The 22281-nt window shown below is 54.0% G+C and overlaps 1 protein-coding gene across 6 annotated transcripts in view; it reads left to right on the top strand.

The window, feature by feature from the left end:
* Nucleotides 1-7078: 7078 nt before the first annotated feature.
* Nucleotides 7079-22281, top strand: part of PAK4 (p21 (RAC1) activated kinase 4) — a 45042-nt gene continuing 29839 nt past the window's right edge. For 2 of the 6 annotated variants that reach the window (XR_005781629.1, XM_040445915.1), the window contains exon 1: nt 7079-7234. The gene's annotated coding sequence lies outside the window, so the exon portion shown is untranslated. Of the gene's footprint in view, nt 7235-9223; nt 9311-20815; nt 20946-22281 lie in introns of those variants that run through there. The other 4 variants (XM_040445911.1, XM_040445909.1, XM_040445916.1 and 1 more) reach the window with 4 other exon arrangements.

The raw sequence follows: 22281 nt of genomic DNA, 5'->3' as shown, positions 1-22281 counted from the left end.
TCCGACTCCAGGAATCCGAGGCCAGGCTGGGCTCCAGCCCCAGGGCTCAGGGCTTCCCTGAGGTAGCCCGTGGGTCCCCAGCTCTGCAGGCTCACCTCGTCTTAATCGCTCTATGAGATGCACGGGCTCAGCTTTCTAAAACCAGCCCATCCCCGGGGTGACACTTTCTGGGGGGGTGGGTCTGTCTCCCCCACTGGACTGTCCATCCCGGGAGGGCGGTGCCCAGGGCTCTCCCCGGCATAGGCCAGCACAAGGTAGGTGCTTAATAAATATTTATCGTCTTACTGATGGCCACCATATGCCAGGCTCCGGCGGGGCGATGCCAGGGACACGCCGGGGACAGCAGTGAATCCGCCCCCGTCAGGCCCTGTAGGAGTTCACGGGTGAGCAGAGAAACACAGTTACCCAACGCCGGTGACAAACAATGAGTCACCCGCTGGGCAGTCGTTGCCCTGAGCTGGTGCCCGTGTGGGCCTGGCCTGTTCCATCCCAGGCCTGGGGGAGGCTGTGAACGTGCCTGAGCGGTGGGGTCCTCAGAGAGCAAAGGCCCAGCACTGGGTTTGAATCTCAGCTCTGCCCCTTCCTGTGGGGTGTGAGGTCACCAGCCCACTCTGAACCTCTGTTTGATCATCTGTCACAAAAGGAGGATCACACATTATGGGGTTGCCTTGGGATTAAATGAGTCTGAAAGCCTTGGGGTCGTGTTGTCCTTGACTCTTCTTTTTCTCACGGCCTTCATTTTTTAAGTGAGAGCAAGAGAGAGAGAGAGAGAGAGAGAGAGTGCACAAGCAGGGGAAGGGCAGAGAGAAGGAGAGAGTCTCAAGCAGGCTCTGCACCATCCCGATGCGGGGCTCAAACTCACGAACCGTGAGCTCATGACCTGAGCCGAGACCAAGAGTCAGATGTTTAACAGACTGAGCCACCCAGGCGCCTCTGTCATGTCCCGCATTTAATTAGCTAGCGGGGCTCCTGGGTGGCTCAGTCGGTTGAGCCTCCCACTTCGGCTCCGGTCATGATCTCGCGGTTTGTGAGTTCGAGCCCCGCATCCGGCCCAGCGCTGACGGTGTGGAGCCTGCGTGGGATGTTGTCTCTCCTTCTCTCCGCCCCTTTTCTGCTTGTTCTCTCTCTCTCTCTCTCTCTCAAAATAAGTAAATAAATTAAAAACTTAAAAAAAAAACAAACCCACACGGCATCCCACCCCCTACCTCGCATCACCTTTCCCTGCTTTATTTGCCTTCAGATCACGTTTGCTTTGGGACCCGCTATGGAGATACATCTTTCATGATTTATTCTTCATCTCCTCCATCGGAAACTGAGCTCCTGGGGCACGGGGGTTTCTGCCAGCTCTGTTTACCCCTGGAGTGCCAGTACCCGAAACAAAGCAGTTCCTCAATAAACACTGCTTGAGTGAATGAGGGAAGGCAGGGGACGTGCAGACAAAATGCTTAATGCGGCACCTGGCGCTGAAGGAGCAGGTAATAAATAGGAGGAACGATGGTAATTTAGGTGAATCAGATGAAGGCCTGGCCCTCGGGGTTCCCACTGCCGGGTGCGCAGGAGACAGGCACGTCTGGCCGATTGCAACACCCGTCGTGTGTGACGTGCCCAGCAAGTGACAGGTTGCAGGACGGAAGCCCCTACAGCTTCTGGGAGGGCGAAGCGGAGCGAGGCTTTTGGAGGCTCCACAGATGTGTGTCCAGCAAGCTGGGGTGAGTGTTCCCAGGAAGGGCGGCGGTTTTGGCCCTTGTGAGGCTTAAATTCTACTGGGAGAGATAGAGAAGAAACCATGAACAAAAATACTATCATGTGAGCCTTCCGGATGGCGATCAGCACTGCGGAGAAAATACCCTGGAATTAAAGCATTGGGATAGACTCAGTCGGTTGAGCTCCGACTTCAGCTCAGGTCATGATCTCGTGGTTCGTGGGTTCGAGCCCCGCGTCGGGCTCTGTGCTGATGGCTCAGAGCCTGGAGCCTCCTTTGGATTCTGTGTCTCCCTCTCTCTCTCTCTCTCTGCCCCTCCCTTCTCTCTCTGTCTCAAAAATAAACTTTAAACATACATAAATAAATACATACATTTGAAAAATAAAGTGTACAATTAGAGGAGTTTTGGCCCATGTGTATTCCCATGAAACCGCCACTGTAATCAAGACCCGGAACATTTCCACCACCCCAAAGTTTCCCTCCTGTCCCTTTGCCGCGAATCCTTCCTGTTGTCCCCCAGCTTCTGCCCTCTGTCACCAAAGATTCGATTTACCTTTTCCAGAAAGCTAGGAATAGAACTGTAAGAGACTGGCTTCTTTCACTCAGCCTAACACATTCGCAATTCATCCATGAGGCCCTGCTTATCAACAATTCCTTCCTTTTTATGCCGAGTAGCGTCCTGGAATGGATACATGGCAACCCGTTTATCTGTTTGCTAGTTGATGGACGTTTTGGGTTGTTTCCAGTTTCCGGCGATGTGAAAACAAGCGCTGTGGAAAAAAATAAAACAAAAACCCCCGAAACCCCAAAAACAAGCACCATGAACCTTCCTGTACGGGTCATTGCGGGAATATACGGTTTCATTTCTCTGGAGTAAATACCCACGCGTGGGATCGCTGGGTCCTGTGTCTTCTGCACTCTTTTTATGGCGGCAATCTTGTATTCTGTGACACGTTTCGAGCTCCCCTTGTCACCTTGTTTTGTATTATCCATTGGTTCACGTGTTTATTATTTCTCTCTCAAGCATTTATTCTCTGAAAAAGAAGAGAAATGGTTGGAAGCCTAGACCCTGAAGCCAGGCTGCCTGTGTGGCTTTGGAGAAGTTACTTAACTTCTCTGTTCCTGTTTGCCCATTTGGAGAATTGGAATAACAAAAGTGCATAGGCTGGCTGTAGGGATTAAATGAGGTGGTGCATGTAAAGTGCTTAGCACAGGGCCTGCTAGAATAGAAAATCTTCAGTAAATGTCGGTGGTTGTAATTACCCAGCAGGCTTGGCACACGGATGGCGTTCGACGAATGTATTTATTGAATGAATTTGAACAGTCTTGAAGAGCATCAGCTTTGAAGTCAGACTTCCTGGGGGAAATTCCAGCGGAGCTGCTTACAAGTGGTGGGACTTTGTTCCACCCCCCGCTCTCCTCCCCTGCCTCAGTTTCCTCATCTGTGAAATGGGGCTAAAGATCCCACCTCATAGAGAAGTGGTGAGGATTAGATAAGGTCATACAGGGGAAGTGTTTAGAGAGTCTGGGAAAAATTGGAAGCAACACGAATATGCAATAATAGGGAGATTGTGAAGTATGGTATGATACGTTAGTAATTAAAAAAACGACGGTGAGTAGGGGCACGTGGGTGGCTCAGTCCGTTAAGCGGTCGACTCCGGCTCAGGTCGTGATCTCACGGTCCGTGAGTTCGAGCCCCGCGTCGGGCTCTGTGCTGACAGCTCGGAGCCCGGAGCCTGCCTTGGATTCTGTGACTCCCTCTCTCTCTGCCCCTTCCCCCACCCCTCTCACTCTCTCTCAAAAATAAATAAACATTTTTTTAAAAATCTGCTTATTAGTGGGGTGCCTGGGTGGTACAGTTGTCTAAGCATCCGACTCTTGATCTCGGCTCAGGTCATGATCTCGCAGTTTGTGAGTTGGAGCCCCGAATCTGGCTCTGTGTTGATGGTGCAGAGCCTGCTTGGGATTCTGTCTCTCCTTCTCTCTGCCCCTCCCCTGCTTGTGTGCATGCACTCTCTCAAAATAAATAAATAACCTTAAGAAATTTTTTTGAAAATATGCTTATTAGTGGACCGATGCACCGATCTGTGTTATTCAAGCATCACCTATACATTTGCATATATTCCTTTGTCTATGTCTTTTTTTCTCCCTTTAAGAACAATTCCAAGAAGAAGAATTGCATCAAAGGGTTGACAGCATTATTAAGTCTCTTCATGGATATTACCAAAAGCCTGCCCCAAGATCATAGTCCTATAAGTGGGGTATGAGAGTGGCTGTTATCTGGTATTCTCGTCAGCACTAATTATGACATAAAAAATTTTCTGAGAGATCAAAAAAGGGATCTGTTTAAGAGTTTAATATCCATTTCATTCATTTGATTTGCCAATTCCATTTTTTTCGTATTCGTTGTATTTTAAATTTGTGTTCATGTGTTTTGCCTGTTTTTATGTTGTATGTTCATTTTTCTTATGATTTGAAAATGCTCTTTACATATGAAGGACAGAAAGCTTTGTCTGCCATCTATGTATCACCACTCATCTTTTCCCTTGATGTACTGAAATTTACCATTTTTATGAGGCCAAGTCCTCCTCACCTGTTTCGACCTATTGGGCGGTCACCTCCTGGCTACCTCCTCCAGGAAGCCTTCTGGAGGAGGCTGATTTTTTTCTCTCAGAGCCCTGAAGAAAGAGGGTCTAATTGCCCATCCTGAGGAAGCCCTCGGAGGAGATCTACCACTGGGCTTGTTCCGGGGGTCTGATCTCTGACCGAGATCCCCAACTAAGTTCCAAGAGCCTAATGCCCTGCCTTAAAGAGGGCCGCAAAGAGGCAAAGGCTACCCCCGGCCCTCCTCCCATCACTCCGACCTGGATCGCGTGCCGTCATCTTCGCTACTGGACTTGACTTTTAAAAAGCGGAGACTCTGTAAGACATACAGATTTCAAAAGAGCACAAAAACAAGAATGTTTAATGCTGGCGAGGATGCCTAAAAGTGCCGGTTCCCTCTGAACGCTAGTGGGAACGTGAATTGGATCCTTGGAGCACAATTTGGCAGCCTGTGTTCCAGGCCGCCGGGAGGCAGCAGAGGGCAGGTAGCGAGAGCCTTGGCTGGGAATCAAAGGTGGGGAGGAGCCCTGGCTCTGCCCCATTAGCTTGTGTGACTTGAGCAAATAAAGTTACTTCTCTAAGCTTGGATTTCCTCTGCGAAGCGCAGGCACGAATAATCATAGCCCCTGTTGTTAAAATTACACAGCTTAGCTCCAGGCATGGCAACTGTTACTATTATTAAATCTTAAAGTTGTACATTTCCTTTGACCCAGCAGTTCCATTTGTGGGAATTTATTCAAAGGAAATAATTAGAGATGTGCACAAATATTTAACTGCTTGAATGGGGGGGGGTATTATTTATAATAGCAAAATATTTATCACAGCTTCGATGTTCAACAAGAATGAGTGGTTAAACAAATCAGAGTTCATTGACAGGATGGCATCTGAAGCCATTAAAACTAATGCTCTCGAAGAAAATGACATGGGAAGATACTGGTGGTATTTCCCATCTTGTTTTGAACAACATATAAAATTCTTTATAAACGTATGCCTCTGATTCTGTTAAAGACAAAAGGGGTAGGTAAACGTACAGAAAAAAAATGACTCATGCAATCATCCATTCATTGCCTCCACAGGCATTAATTAAATGCCTACTATGTGCTAGACACTGTTCCGGTGTGGGGGGGGGGGAGGGAGGCAGAATGCACTCAGCGTTTAAGAGTATTTCTGTGGGGGTGGATTTAGGAATCATCCAACCACCCCATTCAGTAAATGTTTATTGATCATCTACATACCAACAGTGCAAGGGTACTGGGGCATGCACAGTGAAGAAAACAGACAAAACCCATGCCCTCCTTGAGCTGACATTTCAGTAGAGGGAACTACCAAAAAACAATAACTACAATTAGCTAATCATCTCGTTTGTTAGAAGGTGATTACAGCAGGGAAATTAAAAAAAAAAAAAGCAGACAAAGTGAAGGGTTTAGTAGCTCGAGAGAAGGTTGTTTGCTGCTTTAGTTAAGGTGCGAAGGTGTAAGGTCACTGATAAGGTGATACAGGAGTAAAACACTGAAGGAGTCAAGAGAGGGAGCCCTGGGGTACCTGGGGGAAGGCTACTCTGGACAGAAGGAACAGACAATGCAAAGACTTTGAGGTGGGAGAGCACCTGATATTTTTCTGGAAGGGCAAGGTAGCTGGCGCCCAGTGAGTGAAATCACAGGACAGCTTGTCTGGGTTTAGCCTAAGGATTTTGTTGTTTTCTGGTAGTTTCCTTTTTTTATTTCTTCTGGTTTACAGGAGACACATCATTCACTTTCTTTTTTTTAAATTTTTTTTTCAACGTTTATTTATTTTTGGGACACAGAGAGACAGAGCACGAACGGGCGAGGGGCAGAGAGAAAGGGAGACACAGAATCGGAAACAGGCTCCAGGCTCTGAGCCATCAGCCCAGAGTCCGACGCGGGGCTCGAACTCACAGACCGCGAGATCGTGACCTGGCTGAAGTCGGACGCTTAACCGACTGCGCCACCCAGGCGCCCCCACTTTTTAAAAACTTATTAAAAAGAGTAAGATCAAATAGTATCTTGATTTCAGGTCAAGTTCCTGAACTCAGACAGACTGTCGTTCGAAACTCATTATCTGGGGCGCCTGGGTGGCTCAGTCGGTTAAGCGACCGACTTCAGCTCAGGTCATGATCTCCATGAGTTCGAGCCCCGCGTCAGGCTCTGTGCTGATAGTTCAGAGCCTGGAGCCTGCTTCAGATTCTGTGTCTCCCTCTCTCTCTGACCCTCCCTCGTTCATGCTCTGTCTCTGTCTCAAAAATAAATAAACATTAAAAAAAATTAAAAAAAAAACAACCTCATTGTCTATGTCCTGTAATCCTGAGGCAGCTAGGTCACACCACTTTGAGCCTCAGTTTCTTTATCCGTAAATTGGGTATTAACAATAAAATAGGGATTTAGTGAGCGTTTAGCGGAACGATGCAAGTAAAGCATTTGGTCGGGTGTCTGGCACTTAAGAAGTTCGTCATAACTGTTTCTGGCCACAATTGCGCATTACCGCTTTCCACCCACCAACTCTTTTTAGTGTAAGGTGGGTCTGTTACAAGAGAATAGTCATTTCCCCTTTAAGAACTCGATCCGGCGGGGAGCCAGCTTCCCGGCACCCTTTCCAAATTTTCCAATCCCCGCTTGGCATTTTCATCCCGAAGGCCTCCGATTGGACAATATGCACCAATCAGAGGCTGGAGCGGGTTCTGCCAGCGGCCCAGCTCCGCCCCCGAGTGGGCCCTGCCCCCTGCCCGGTCAGCCCCGTTGCTATGGGGACTGGTGGGCGGTGAGGGGGGGAAAGCCCCGGATGTTCGTTGGGGATTTAACATGGCGGCGGCAGTGGCCGCGGTGGCGGCGGCGCAAGAGGGTTGAGGGCCGTGTGAGGGTTCGGAATTCCGAGTCGAGCAGCTAGGCCGCGAGCGACTGCAGCGCCGATCCGGTAGGATAAACGGTCTGGCCAGGGGATTGGGGTGGGCCGGGCGATGGCGGTGGGAGATCGTTTACACAAGTAGGGGGCGGGGCCGCTGGGGTCAAAGTTCACTCAGGAGGGAAGGGTCGCGTCCGAGGGGTCGGGGGTCAATATTGCTGGGGAGGGTGGGGTAGGGGAGGTCAGAGTTCAAACTAGCGAAGGGGGGCGTGACGAAGGAGAGCGCAAATTTCGAAATTTAGAATGGGGCGCGTTCGAGGGGGCTCGGGGCGAGTGTCAAAAATGGGGGTCAGAACTCATCACTTGAAGGCCGGGTGCGCCTACCAGGGTCACAGATCGCAGCTAAGGGGGTTGGTGGTTCTCAGGTTTAAGGCAGCAACCAGCGGAGCAGATGCATGAGATTTAGGTTGGGGGACCTCTTTTTAAGGGATCAAATGTGGGGCGTGGCCAAAGGAGGGCAAAGGTCAGAATCTGACAGATGATGTACCTGAGGGTCAAAAGTTACAACCCTAGAGGGATGCATTGCTGGGGAGGACGGGAGGAATGTCCCAGAGAGAGGTCAGGGAAGACCTGGTGGAGTAAAAGCCCCCTCCCGCAAATAATGAAAATATTAGCAAACACTTACGAATCACTATGTGCCAGTTCATTTAGATGCTTTACCTATGTTTAATCCTGACTACAGCCTTACAGGGTTGGCACTATTATTAAGAGCCCAAGTGATTAGCCCCGGATCATCTAACGAATAAGTTGTGGGGTTGGGATTCAAACTCTAGAGTTCTGGGCGCAGAATGGTACGATGCTCTCAAACATAATCTTGTCTATCATTTAATGACGGCTAACTTTGTTCTCAGTGCTGTCTCATTCTACCACAATCTTGTGAAGTGGGTACCGGATAGACCCACTTTGCAGACGGGAAAACAGGCTCAGATAGCTTCTGTTGAGTAACAAAGGCTGATTCCAAGCTGGGTCTGACTGATTCCAGAGCTCCTGCCCCCAGTTCTCATACTGTAGATTGTTGAAGGTCTGTTCCTGGAAGCAGGGGGCCGGGCAAAGCTGAGCCACTCCCTGGACTGGAATGGATTGTCTCTGGGCTTCTTGGAAGGGCGTGATCTGGGAAGAGAAGTTCCCTCGGACCTATGGGAGTGGGGTGTTGGTGGGTGGCCCAGAGTTCAATGAGTCTGATGGGCTTCCGCCTGGAGAGGGTGTCCTTGAGCGGGACCCTGTACCAAGTTGAGTATTCTCTGTACTGAGAACCCCAAGCTCTCACCTTGGTCCTCAGTCGCCCCCACCTCATTTCCTCCCCATCCCTCCTCGAGGTCCAACCCCACTGGCCTGTTTGCTGTTCTTCCTCTCTGTAGGCATATGCCACCCTCCAGGGCTTTGACCTTCCTGTTCCCTCTGCCTGGAATCCTCTCCCCACCCTGCCCCCTCACTCCCAGTCACTCCACCCAGTTCTCACAGTCCCTCACACTCTTTATCTCCCTATCTTGTTTTCTCCCCAGCCCTTTGCTCTGTTCTTACTTGGTTTTTCAGGGCACTGTTTATTCCCTGCCTCCTCCCCAGAATGTGGGCCCCCCACGGCGGGAGTTTCTCCCATGTTGTTCCTTCCCTGAACACCCACCTGAAGCCCTGCCCGGCGGTAGAGGATGCTCGGCTGCTGGTGGTCGAACGATGGACGCTGCCGGGCGCCGGGACCATAGCAGTGGAAGAGACACAGAATCCCTGGCCTCCAAGGGCTCTCGGCATCCCTTCGTGGGAGCAGACTGGAAGCAGACCCCCAGCCAGTGACACGTGGCTTCATCCGTACCCCTGGGGTGCCTGGCCTGGGAGGGGCGGCGGAGCAGGGAGGGGATGGGTACCTGCCCTGGGTCTGTGGAGCAGTACTGGGGACTGGTTCGGAGCGCGGGCGCCGGAGCGGGGATTCACACGCAGCTCCAGCGCTCACGGGCTGTGACTGTGGGCAAGTCGCTTAACTTTCTGGGCCTCCGTTTTCTTCGTCCGCAAAATGGAAATAGCGATAGCGGCCACCTCGTGGGATTGCCGTGAGGGTGCAAGGTGTAAAGAGCTTGACCCAGGACCTGGCACACGGTGGGTGCTGTGTTAGCGTTTGTCTTCCTTGGGAGGACCTCACTTTCCATCCGCCTCCTGGCTTTCTCAGCCAGCCGCCCCGCCCCCTTCTGGGCAGGGTCACTGGGTGGGCACTGCCAGGCAGCCCCATGAGGTCAGCCCAGCCTCGTGCCCTCGCGGTTCCAGCTTGCTCAGCATCCCGGGCTTGGCACAGAAAAGGAGGGACGGGGCTTTGGCACTGGGGACCCCAGTTCGGGTCCCTGCCCTGCCACCGGCCGAGGGACCTTAGGCAAGTCATTTCTTACTTGCCAGTCTTATTCCTGACGATACATTTTAGACTAGGGAAGAAAGTGAAGCATTCAGTATAACAGAGCACTCCCCCCTCCAGCTTGGGCCTGTGACGAGCTCAGAGCTTGCAGTGTTGAGGTCAATGCCCCGCCCCCTCCCCAGCCTCCCTGCCGGAGCTGCCCTGCACTGGAATTGGTGTTCAGCGCTCCTCTGCGGGTCTTCCTACTTTTCCTGCCTTTGAGAGCGTTCCCGAATGACAGAGCAACAGCCCTCAACCCTGGCTGCACACTGCAGTCACCTGGAGAGCTTTCAAAAATGCCGTTGCCCAGGCCAGCCGTAGAGATTACGACTTGGATCCGCTTGGGTCTGGGGTGGGGCTGGCATCAGTACGTGGCTCTGGTGGCCAGCCAGGGTTGACCGCCGCTGTTTTCCGGTTTCACGGATCATGTAAGCGGTATCCCGGTAAGCAGCCTGCTTTTCCTGCTCAACGTTAGAGTCCGCCTGTTGCTCCTCGAGGATGTGTGTCGCGCTAGGAATAGCGGTCTCGGCCGTGAGTGTTTCTTTTTGTGATTATGCCACACAGGAGTTACCTGTTCACCTCTTGGTGGACATTTGGGTGGTTTCCCATTGGGACAGTGACGGTGCTAGGTCGAACATTCTAGAACGTGTTTCCTTGGATACCGTGGCCAGAGTCTCTCGCGGGCATGGGACTCGCAGTGGAACTGCTGGACCTTCCAAATTGCTGTCCTAAGCAGTTGTACCAGTCTGCTTTCCAACCAGGCTTGAGGGCTCCCTTCACGCCACGTCCTGCTTTGGGCGAGTTCATGGCCCCTGCTGAAATGGCTTTACTCAGCCATGAGATGGTGGCTTTATGCCCACCCCCCGCCCCCGGGCTGGCTGGGAACAGTTGAGGAGGTGGTTCACGCGATGGGCTTAGCTGGGGCCTGACACCCACCGAGCCCCCACACCCAGGCTTTTGCCCCGTAGGGCATCCGGGGCAGTGACCACAGCTTTGACGCAGCTCTCCTGGGGAGGCATCTCTCAGGGCTGACAGTGGGGAAGGAAACCGTACTGACTTGAACCTCCTCAGGAACGGGGCAGGGAGGAAGCAGGTGAAGTGTGGAAAGCGACAGGCAGAGCCTGTCACACTCTTTGTGTGTCTGACCACGGGTCCCACTGGCCACCAACACGGCCCCGGCCCTGCCTGCATGGATTTTGGCATACCAGGGACACGGGCCCCATCCCCAGACAATGACGGCCCAGAGCGTCAGGGCTGGGATGGGGAAGCACAAGCCGAAGCGTCAAGGTTAGGATCCGGGAAGCACCTGGCCCAGCCTGGGGAGTCAGTGAGGGCTTTCTAGAGAAGGAGACATCTGACCGATGAGAAAGAGTGAGCCAGGCCTAGAAAGGAGGTGGAAAGAATAGAGCGGGTAGTGGGTATGGGAAGTGCAAAGGCCCTGAGATGGTCAGATACCAGCACGGAGGCCAGTGTGACCAAGCAGGCACTGAGCTCAGGGAGGCGGGGAAGATGTGGCAGATACACGAGGGGGCCGACAGGCTGAGGCGAGGAGTGTGTCTAATGAGGATCATTGGAAGGTTTCAAGCAACATTTGGTGTCTTTCTTTAAAAAAAAAAAAAAACAAACTTTTTTTAAAGTTTATTTATCTTGAAAGAGAGAGTGAGAGAGCACAAGGTGGGTAGGGGCAGAGAGAGAGGGAGAGAGAATTCCAAGCAGGCTCTGCACTGTGAGAGAAGAGCCCAACTCAGGGCTCAAACTCATGAACCCTGAGATCGTGACCTGAGCCGAGATCAAGAGTATACTTAACAGACTAAGCCACCCGGGCGCCCCCATCCCGTTTCTCTTTTATAAGGGTTGCTCCTTTTGCCATGTGGGGCCCAGATCATGGGGGGCGGTGGCAGGGAGACCGCAGGGAGGCTGCTGTAATAGTCCCAGCAGATGAGGGCGGAGAGGATGAGGGCGGCAGTGATGGAGGAGGGATCTGTGTGCTGTCGAAATTGTGGGTACTTTCCACATATTAACCCATTGGATCTCCACAGACAGCCTACGAGGTAGGTACTGTTATTGTCCCCACTTTAGAGATGAGAAAACTGAGACCCAGAGAGGTAGGTGACAAGTCTGAGATTATACAGCAGGCAAGCGGCAGAGGTAGGACGGGAACTCCAGGCCTTCAGACTCTGGAGTCACTGCCTGCTGTGGCTGTCCTCAGTGATTTGGAAGTGGTTTTGATGAGACAAGGTCTCTTCCTGTCCACTTGGGCCTGACCCAGGCTCCTCTTTATTAGATGGAAGCTCCTTGGAGGTCTGTTCAACCTGGGCTGTTTCTGGGCCCCGGGTCCCTACCTCTCTCGGGGCCCCCCACAACCCCTTCGCTCTCTTATCCACTGCCTCACCCCTCCTTGTCCTGCTGGCTCACAGTAGACCAGACTTCCTGGCCAGACGCCGGTCGGGGTGTCCCCAGCAGCTGTTTATCCCATCACCCGAGCCAGGCGGCCACAGATGCTGCCAGCAGGAAGCGGTCTCCTTCCAAGTCACGGCCAGGGAAATGGGACCCTTCCCGCCCCAACCACCCTTCCGGGGCTGGGGCTTGTTGTCCGCCGGCCGCCTTGGCCCACAGGAAGGTGTGGGGGGAGCAGAGGGGGGCAGAGGGGAGCTCTGCCAGGTCCCAGGGGAGCTGGCTGTGGCGGATGAGACAGAAGCCACCCCTCACCGCAGCCTGTCTCCTGGGGCCCTCTGGTCCTGCCCTGCCTTTCCCCAGGTGCTGCTGCCGCCCTCAGGGGCGGTGACCACTTCCATGCCGGGGGCCACGCCGTCCACAGCATCCCTGCTCCCCCTAGCTGGGGCCCCTGGGAAAGAGCCGGAGCCTCCCGGCCTCACGTTCCTCACCTGTGAAATGGGCCGTTGGGAGGGTTGTAGATCATGCTGGAAAGCGCTTAGCACGTTGCCCGGCCCACGGTGAGCTTGCGGTAACAGTTTAATAATTCAACAATTTTAACAGTCTCCGTTTCGGTGCGCCCGGTCCCCCTGGGCTGCGGCGTCCTCCTCGCGGGCTCCCAGCGTCCGGGGCGGCCAGGCCAGGCGCTGGCTGTGCTTTTTGAGCATCCTCGCGGTGGCTCTGCCCAAGGGCCCGGAGGGGGAGGGCTTCGTAACCTCATTTCTCTCTGCCAGCGTCGTCTTCGTTTTAAAGAGGCATGTTTTTGCTCCGTGTGCGCGTTGTCCCCTACACTTATAAGAGTTGCAAACCTCCGCACGGCACAGCAGGCTACAGGGTGACAAGGAAACCCCTCTCCGGGCCTGGCTGTCCGTCCCTTTCCCAGAGACAGCCATTGTTCCCGGCGTCTTTTCTTTCTGGCGACGTCTGTTCCTGCACACGATCTGCCCCCTTTTGTTTCTCCCCAGGTGGAGCCGACTTCCCATGTTGGTATTCTGTCGCAACCCTTGCAGTTTCCCCCCTTCCATTCTGTGGAGCGCTCTCTGCGGCCGTGCGATGTCCCCTGATGCGCCTGTGTTCGCGTCAGTGGCCGTTCCCGCCCTTCCAGCCTTTCCCTCTTCTGGACAGGGCTTCACGCGTGTGACTGCGGCTGTGGGTGCGGCTCTGGAGGTGGGCTCGGGGGGGTCTGAGGTGCGCACCCTGGTAGCTCTGCCCGTAGGGCTCTGGCCTGCCCGTTTACACCCCAGCCCCGGGGTCTGGTGGCTCCCAGGTTGAGGAGGTTGAGGTTTTCCTCCGGCCTGGCCGCGTTGTTGGGTGTTACCTGATACTTTGATCTTTGCCCGTCCTTACCTGTAGGGTCCTGATTTTCATGTGAATGAAATGGAGCATTTCTGTGTTTGTTGAAAGCCATCCAGGCTTCCTTTCCCGGGAGCTGTTTGTGGGATTTTTACTTTCCCTGAGAAGGGGAAACTGAGGCACAGGCTGGCAACCCCTGCGCAAATAAGTGGCAGATCCAGGACTCGAACCCCAGGCCCTCCTGGCTCCAGTCTGGAGTTCTTTTTTTTTTTTTTTAAACAGATTCTTTTTTATTTTATTTTATTTTTTTTAATTTTTTTTTCAACGTTTTTTATTTATTTTTGGGACAGAGAGAGACAGAGCATGAACGGGGGAGGGGCAGAGAGAGAGGGAGACACAGAATCGGAAACAGGCTCCAGGCTCTGAGCCATCAGCCCAGAGCCTGACGCGGGGCTCGAACTCCCGGACCGCGAGATCGTGACCTGGCTGAAGTCGGACGCTTAACTGTCTGCGCCACCCAGGCGCCCCCAGTCTGGAGTTCTTAACTTGAGTGACACGGTGGAGGCTGAGGGCATGGACTCTGGCGCCAGCTTTGCCCCTATTAGCTGAGTGGTCACTTAACCGCTCTGTGCCGTGGCGTCCTTATCCATAAAATGGGGACAACGATGGTACCTCGCCGAAGGGTTGTTGTGAGGATATAAATGCGTAATCTTCAGGCAAAGTGCATCGAAGGCGCTCAGAGACTTAGCTGCTAGTGATAATATGCATAGTCTCACCCGATACCAGGACTGTTCACGGGCCTCCCTCTGCGTGCTCCTGCGAACTGACTTATTGGCCCCCGCCAGCACCCTCCAGATCGGGGCTTTCCTGTTACTCCCCTTCCACAGGGGAGGAGATTGAGAGCCTGGGAGACTTGCCTGGGGCCACTGCCGAGTCTGCCTCCTGACCACCTTGGCACACGACCTGTGCCACCCCCGGAACTAAGCCTGAGGGCTTAGAAGGCTCTCTCGCACCCCCCTCCCCCCCTTTGTGTCTTCCCGGGGTTCCAGGCCCTCCCTGCTTCCACCCCCAGGTGCCTGGGGCCTGGCTCTGGAAACTCCCGATAAAGTGGCATTGTGCTGAGGTTTCGGCCCGGCTCACTTCCCCAGTCTGGTTTCAGCCGCTCCCACACAACGGGAAGGGAAGCCGCCTGGCTATCCTGGGCCTCCTCCCGCCCTCCTCCTGCCCCTTCCTCCCCTCCCCTCCCCTCCCTTCCCCTCAGCAGTCAGTGCTGGGAATAGGGAGAAAGTAGGACATGGCCAGAGGGCAGGGCTCTTCTGCACCTGCCCCTCAGGTGAAGACCCCCAGGCCGGTCTGCCTCCTGTCTCCCTAGGGACTCCTCCTCTGCTGCCCCCAGATCTTCCACAGCAGCCTGACCCCAGATGATTTGACTCCGAGATGCCGCGTGTGTGTCTGTATGTTTATGTACGTTTATGATTCTACTACTTTTATACGTGTACCAATCGTGAAGCGTAATATGCCTCCGGAAACGCGCGTAAGCGCACGCCTCGATTTCACATAATTATAGGAGGAACCGACACCCTCACCACAGTGGGGGGGGGGGGGAGACAGGACACCTCACCCTGGAAGCCTCCACCCCCACTCTCTCGATCACGACCCCAGGAGTGATCACCCCCCTGACCTTGGGGGTCCCTGCGTCCCTGCTTTTCTGGAGAGTTCTTACCAGGCATGCATCCCCCACCCTTGCCTGCTTTTGAACTTCACATACATGGAGTCCTCCGGCGCGTCCTCGTTTGTGTCCGCCGTCTTTCGTCCGCAATCTGGGAGGTCCCGCCGCGCGCTCGAGTGTGGCAGGCCCCTCGTCCGCCGTCACTGCTGTGTAGTATTCTGTTGTGGAAATAAACCAGAACGGATCTCTCTGTCTCCTGCTGTGCAGGGTATAAATGTCCTTGAACTCGTCTGCTGGGGCACGTGTGCATGCTTTTTCCAGGGAATCTACCCAGGGTGCCTTGCTTGGGTCAGAGGTAGGGTATGGTACCAATGTGCACTACGCATCCTCACCAACGTTTGGTCAGACTTTCTTTTTTAATTTTTTTAAGTTTATTTGAGAGAGAGAGAGGTGAGGAGGGGCAGGGGGAGAGAGAGAGAGAGAGAGGAGAGAGAGAGAGAGAGAGGGAGGATCCCAGCTAGGCTCTCCATCAACATCGCAAAGCCCCATGCGGGGCTCGAACCCACGACTGAGAGATCATGACTTGAGCCGACACCAAGAGGCGGACAGGACACTTAACCAGCACCCCTGGTCGGTCAAAGTTTTTAATTGAGCTTGGAACATTTTATATTCTGTTCTGCAGAAGTAACATGTGCTTGTTTATCATCGATTGGAGTCCTCTCGTTATTCTGTCCTTCCCATGTTCCTGTCCCTGCCAGCTCTTACGCGTCCTTCCAGTAGGAGTCAAGTGCTTATTCCTGAGTAGGCGCTGTGCTGGGGCCACGGGAACCAGAGGTGACCACAGTAGGTGGCCCTTAGTGTACCCTGTCTTAGTGCACAGACCTTGGTCAAAGGTTGACACACAGACAGGTAAAGGAAGCCAGACTCCCAAGCCCCCGTCGTCCCCCAGTGACCCTGTCTCATCAACGGGCACCCCATCCGTCCTGTAGATCCGGCCAGGAGTCTGGTACCATCCTGACTCCTCTTGTCCTCTTCCTTCGCATCCACCATGGTAGGAAAGCCACTTGTTATACCTTCAGAACAGAACCTTTCACTCTCCCTGTGTCAGCCCCTACTTAATCCACTCTCTTCCCCCACCTCCTCACTCCCCGCACCCCCGCTGCCCCCACAGTCCATCCTTCCATGAGGACACAGGGAGCTGGGGTCACATCGTGTCTCTGCCTGCTGGGGACCCTCCTGTGGCTTCATCTCTTTGGGGCAGGGGCGGGGGGGGGGTGGGGCATGAGATCCTGGCCCAGCTTCCTTGCCAGCTTCCCCTTCTCTCCTGCCATGCTGTTCCTGGAACATTCTAGGCTGGGGCCTGCCTCAGGGCTTTTGGTTCATGCTGCTTCCTCTGCGACCTGCCACCGTCTCTTCCCGCCTTCCCCTGCTTGATTTTCTTTGTAGCACTCATCCTACATTACATTACATTAGGATTTGTGGGTCACTTGGCTTATTGTCCTCCCTGCCCCTCATAACTTGGCTTCATGGGCTGGGGGGTAAGCGTGGGAGACCCTTACCGTGTCCCTTGCTAGAACCTCAGCTTGATGTGTATGTGTCGTGATTGCTCAATGAACGCTGGTGGACTAAATGTGAAGGCAGGAATGAATGAGCTGTGCTAAGCTGTGAATGCTGTTGTCACCTGAGTGCAGTGACCAATGACGGGAGATCTGCCCCAGGTAAAGGAGGGAACACCACTTGAAGGGTGGATAGAGGTTGGCTGGGGATGGGCATTTGAGGCTGGGAGAGCGCAGGGGCCTTCGGGGAATTGAAGGGTAGCAGTGTCAGTTCTGTGGTCAGTCTGGATTTTGAATGCAGACGGCCACGCGGGCCTCTCCACGTCCTGATTCTTCTCTAGAATCGAGGCCACTCTGGGTGTTCTAGGGCATCTATGAAGTTCTGCTCCTAACATACTTAGCTGATGCCTGGCGTATAAATATGATTGTTTTCGTTTCCCTTCCACAAATACTCTGGCCCTTTGTGGCCTCCAGGGACACAGTGGTTGGTGGATAAACAGGTCCCGTTGCTACCCAGTTGGCGTCTGCCTCTTGGACTTTCAGCCTTCTGGGGCATCCCTGCTCAGAGGCAGGGGAGGGCCTGAAATGACCTCGGGTCTGGGGAGTGCTTATTCCCTAGACTGATTAATAGGGAAAACTAATTGAAGGTTTGCACATACCAGGCCCGGCACCCCACGTAGCACTCCTGCGCGTCTGCTCAGTGCATCCCGGGATCCCAGAAGGTGGCCGTGACTATCTGACCCCTTTCATAGAGGGTAAGGGTGGTACCAGTGGGGAGTGCTAGCCTGTCCTGAAAGCTGGTGCTAAGCAGGTCTGGTGGTATCTCCTCAGCCTGCCGATTTGCCTTTCCCTGGTGGCCAGTCAGGTGGAGCAGCCTTTCACCTGTTCCTGGGACATCTGGAAGCTCCTCTCTTGTGAAGAGCCTGTTCAAGTCACTTGCCCATTTTCCATCAGGCTGTCTGCATTTTTATTTGTCAGTTCTTTGAGTTAAATCCTAGGTTCTGGATGAGAGCCTTTGTGTTTCTGAGATGCTATACATATCTTCTCCTGGCCTGCTGCCCGTCTTTTCGCCTTCTTTATTGTATCTTTTGATGAACAGAAGCTCTTAATTTTAATGTGGTCAAATGTATCACTCATTTCCTTTACAGTTTTATAGTCTTGCTTCTCACCTTTAGTCTTTCTTTGTCCTGGGTGTGTGTGTGTGTGTGTGTGTGTGTGTGTGGTGTGAGGCATCCACGTTCATATTCTTCATCTGGATCCCCAATCCTCCAAATACCATTTATTAAAAACAGGCTCACTTTTCTCCACAGTCAGGCTTCTCATAAATCACGTGTCTGTATAACTGGGTCTTTCTCTGAGTGCTCTGTCCTTTTCTCGCTCTTTTGGCCTATTCCTGCATCACTACCATGCTGCCTTAATTTCTGTAGTTGATAAGAAGTTTTGATCATGGGGAGAGCAAACACTCTTACTTGTTCTTCAAGAGTGTCTGGGCCATTCCTGGCTTCTTGAGTTCTATTTAAATATTAGACAAGCATCTTGTCACACACACAGACACAACATTGTGTCTCCTCAGTCCATGAACATGGTATATTTCCCCATTTATTTGTCTTCTCTGACGTCTCTCAGGAACGTGCCCTGCTTTTCCAGCACTTGGACTTTTCCAGTCCTTGCCCACCTCTTGTTGGATTTATTCCGAGGTACTTCATGATGTGGCCGGGGGAGTCCGTGCCTTCCTCTCCCACAAGGTGCCTTGCACCCTAGGTTTGGCCTTTGCCAGGTGAGGCTCACATTAGGGGCAGAAGTCCCCCTCCCCAGACCCTGCTTCCTCCCTGGCATCACTCCTGGGCCGTGGGAGAAGGCGGGCAGGGTGCCCGGAGAGGAGGTTGTAATTTTCCTGAAGGATTTCAAGGGCTAATTAAAGGTTTTCCTTGACTAATCAGCTTACAGTTTAATTATCGGGGAACAGGCTCAGGGATGCGGGAAGCAGCTCTGGAGGAGTCTCCTCACAGCGTGGCAGGAAGGAACCAGGGCCCAGCTCTACCCCTCTGGGGTGGCAGGACCTGGGGATACCCTGGCACCCTCCAGTGGGCCAGCTGGTGTTTCCCATCCCCGTGAAAGAAGAGAGGTGGAGGGCAGCTAGTGTGGCTGAGGCCAGCGCGGGTTCCTTCTCCGCCTGACATCCTTCCATGTCTCCCACTGCCCGGAGGCGAGGACCCAAACCTGGAGCCCCCTCTGGTGGGCCGGGCCCTGCCCCGATCTGCTTGCCTGCTGCGCCGAGCCTTGCCCACCTTTGTTAAGTGCCCTCATCTCAAGTATTCCTCGCCAGACTTGAACTAGAGGTCACCCCCTCTGGGAGGCCTTCTCAGGTCGCCCCTCCCCCTGCCCCACCCACCAGAGCAGGTGATAAGCTCTGCTAGCTCCCTGCTGGCTGTCAGGGCCACTCACTCCACCCCTGCTAAGTGCTGGGCCTGGCGCCTGGTCCAGCATGTGAGCTGCGGAGAACCCAAAAGGAGAAGGGGTTCAGGACGGGCCTTCCGAGAAGCCCGGGAGGGCTGGAGGACTGAGGGCTAGCTGTTGCCTTCCCAGGGGAGGCTTCTGGCTGGGCCAGGCGGAGGTGGGCTCCTGGGAATTTGTGCAGGGGGAGGGGACCCGGAGATGGCCGTGCCAGGCCCGCCTGCATTCCTCTGCAGGCCCCAGATTCCTGGTGGCCCGAGGTGGGGGAGGATGAGCAGGCGGAGGGGCCTCCCAGGCGATGCCCCTGCCCCTCCCCGGCCCTCCTTTCTACTTCCCTCCCCCTCTGTCATCAGTCTGTCTCACTTTACAAATCCCACCTCTCCCCTCCCACCCCCCCAGGCCTCAGGCCTGGAGCTGTGTGTCCTGCCCAGCCCCTGACATCCCGCTTACCCCCGGCTGCACCTTAAATCATCTGGGGGTATCGTTTGTTTGAATCCCAATCTCTGGCTGTGGGGCCCGAGCATTGATTAGTTTTTGTTTTGTTTTGTTTTAAGTTCCCTGGGTGACTAGCTAAGATGAGAGCCACCGGCCTACAGAAATGATAGCAAACGTGTTCCCTTCTGCAACGTTGGGTGCACTTTCCAGTCTCCTGCCATGGCGTGATTGAGCCACGTCACCCCCACAGGCGCACTGTCGGAAGATAGGACTGTTGTTCCCACGTTACAGATGAGGCCGCTGGGCCCAGGGAGGGCTTCCGTGCTGGCGGTACAGCCTCTGCCGCTGTCCCGTCTTCCCATCCCTGGGTCCTCCAGGCTCCTGGAGGTGGCCTTCTCTGTCTCCCTCCCCTCCTCCTCTCTTTCTGCCCATGTCTCTCTGCCTTTCGCCTCTCGCCCCCTTTCCCTGGCCTCGGTTTCTCACTCCCTCCTCCGCGAGTTGAAGCTTGTCCGGCTTCCCGTTTAGCCAGGATCCTGCTGAAGCCACAGAGGGAGATGGTGTCCACCAGCCCAGGACAGGGATGGGAAGGATGCTGGCGTCGCCCTCCCAGCCCCCATCACCTCTCCTGGCACCTGGAGTGGGGGTGGGGGCAAGTGTCCCACCGATATTTGGGGGTACTGGGGCCGGCTTTGCCGCCTCGCGGGAGGACTGTCCCGGCAGGTGGCAGACCCCGACGTGACCGATCCTGTGACCCAAGATCCCTCCGCGGGCCCAAAAGTCTGGTGGTGCCCTCTGTGGCCGGTTACCATTTCAAGCTTCTGCGGGACAGCCCAGGGTTCGGTTTCAGCAAAAGCTTATGCTCAGATGTGGAGGTTGCATCGCGGGGGCCTTTACATTTGAGGAGGACGAGGAAGTGGGTCCAGTGCTCGCCAGGGCTCACTGGCCTCCTCTCCCACGCGCACTCAGGGCAAGGGCTCCCCACTGGGCCTCTCCGGTTCTGGCGGAGCTTCCCCTGGGGCCCCGGCCGGGCCCCGGAGCCCCGGATGCCGCAGCGGCGTCGGTTCCCACATCTGGAGCAGGAGATGGGTTCCTGCTGCCTCCTCTAAGTAGCTGGGAGGAGTGAGCGGGTCAGTGGCCTGTGTGACGCTCAGCACAGCGCTGCCATCCGTATGTCGTCATGGTCGCTTTGGCCGCGATCGCTGTTACAGTTATTAGAGGCAGGACACGTGTTTGGATTTAGTGATAAAAGATTCACTGGGCGAGCAAGCCGTAATTCTTTGCTGTTATCAGTAGGTCGTATTTCCTTTTGCAAAACGTGTAAAACCTTTGTGTAGAAGTGTTCATTCATGCTCAGAGGGGTGGTCTCATGCCTTCCTCAGGTCCCCGTCGCTGTCCCTGTCACCGGCATCCACAGTTACCAATGATGTCACCGGGCTTTTTCATCTCGTAACGCAGTCCCCACCTCCCTGATTGTTTCAAAGCAATTCTCAAACGTCGTATACTTTAGCCGTAAGTTTTCCCAGTTTTCCTCCTGAAGGAGATTAAAGAGTCTAAAAGAACAAACCCACAATACTGTTGTCACAGGAAAAAAAGAGCTGGTAGTTCGTGAACGTCCTCACATTTCTCCAATTGTCTTATCATCCTTTTTTCAATTTGTTCGTTTGATTTGGAATCCAGACAAGGTCTGTGCTTTGCATTTGGTCGACAGGCCCCTTAAGGCGTCTGTCGTCTGTGGGACCTCTCGTGTCAGCGCTTTTGTGTGCTTGCTGTTTGCATTGTGTATCTATCAAAGACCCTAGTGCTTTGTCCCCTCGAGTTTTCCACAGTCTGGACCCAGCCGATGAATCCTTGTGTCTCTTAACGTGTTCCTCTGTCCCTTGTGCCTCCTGTAAATTGGGACTTAGGTCTAGAGGCTTGATTATATTCAGGTTCTGTTTCTTTCCCAGGTGGTACTACATGTATGAACATCAGGTCAACATTAGTGCCTGGGGCACTTTTAAAATAAACCTAGGGGGCGCCTGGCTGGCTCAGTTGGTTAGGCATCCAACTTCGGCTCAGGTCATGATCTCACGGTTCTTGGGTTCGAGCCCCGCGTCAGGCTCTGTGCTGACAGCTCAGAGCCTGGAGCCTGCTTTGGATTCTGTGTCTCCCTTTCTTTCTTCCCCTACCCCACTCACACTCTGTCTCTCTCGAAATGAATACATGTTAAAAAAAAAAAAAAAAAAAACTTAAAAAAATTAAATAAGATAAAATAAAATAAGTTTCATTAAATTTTAAAAATTGAGTGGATCGAAAGAAAAATTCTTCCGCTGCTCCCAGTCAGACTGGTATCCGGATACAGCAGAGTGGGGCGGGGCGGGGGGTACCTGAGCACAGAGGCTCGGGAGCTGCCGGGGCCTGGGCAAAGGGCTGTGTGTCAGCCACCAGCCTCCACGAACTGTCTGTCGTCAGGAGCGCGTGGCTTCGGGTTCCTGCTTTGCCAGGACCCCTAGGCCCCCAGCTGAGAGCCATCCCCGTCCCCCAGCCCCATCCTTGAGTCACCCCCTAGCTGGCCACTAGCTGGCCTGGTGGTCATTTAGGCACAGAGCTGCTCTCCCGGCCGCTTCGTCGGGAACACGATGGGGACCGCACCTCCCTAGGAGGGCTGTGGTCAGGACTCAGCCAGGCGGAGACCGTGCAGAAAAGGGTGTGATGGGAGCTACTTTTCTTCCGCGGTCCGCGCGGGCTTCCTTGACCTCAACTGTACCACTGCCCCCTCCGCTCCCGGCCACGCTGGCCTCCTCGCACATCCTGGCGTGTATCCGGCGGGCTTCGGTCCGGCGGCCTTTGTGGTGGCCATCCCCTC

Source organism: Herpailurus yagouaroundi, unplaced genomic scaffold, assembly GCF_014898765.1.
Source record: "Herpailurus yagouaroundi ecotype Mexico unplaced genomic scaffold, PumYag 194, whole genome shotgun sequence".
Lineage (NCBI taxonomy): Eukaryota > Metazoa > Chordata > Mammalia > Carnivora > Felidae > Herpailurus > Herpailurus yagouaroundi.
Note: the sequence above shows the minus strand (reverse complement) of the source record. Positions and strands in the feature narration are given on the sequence as shown.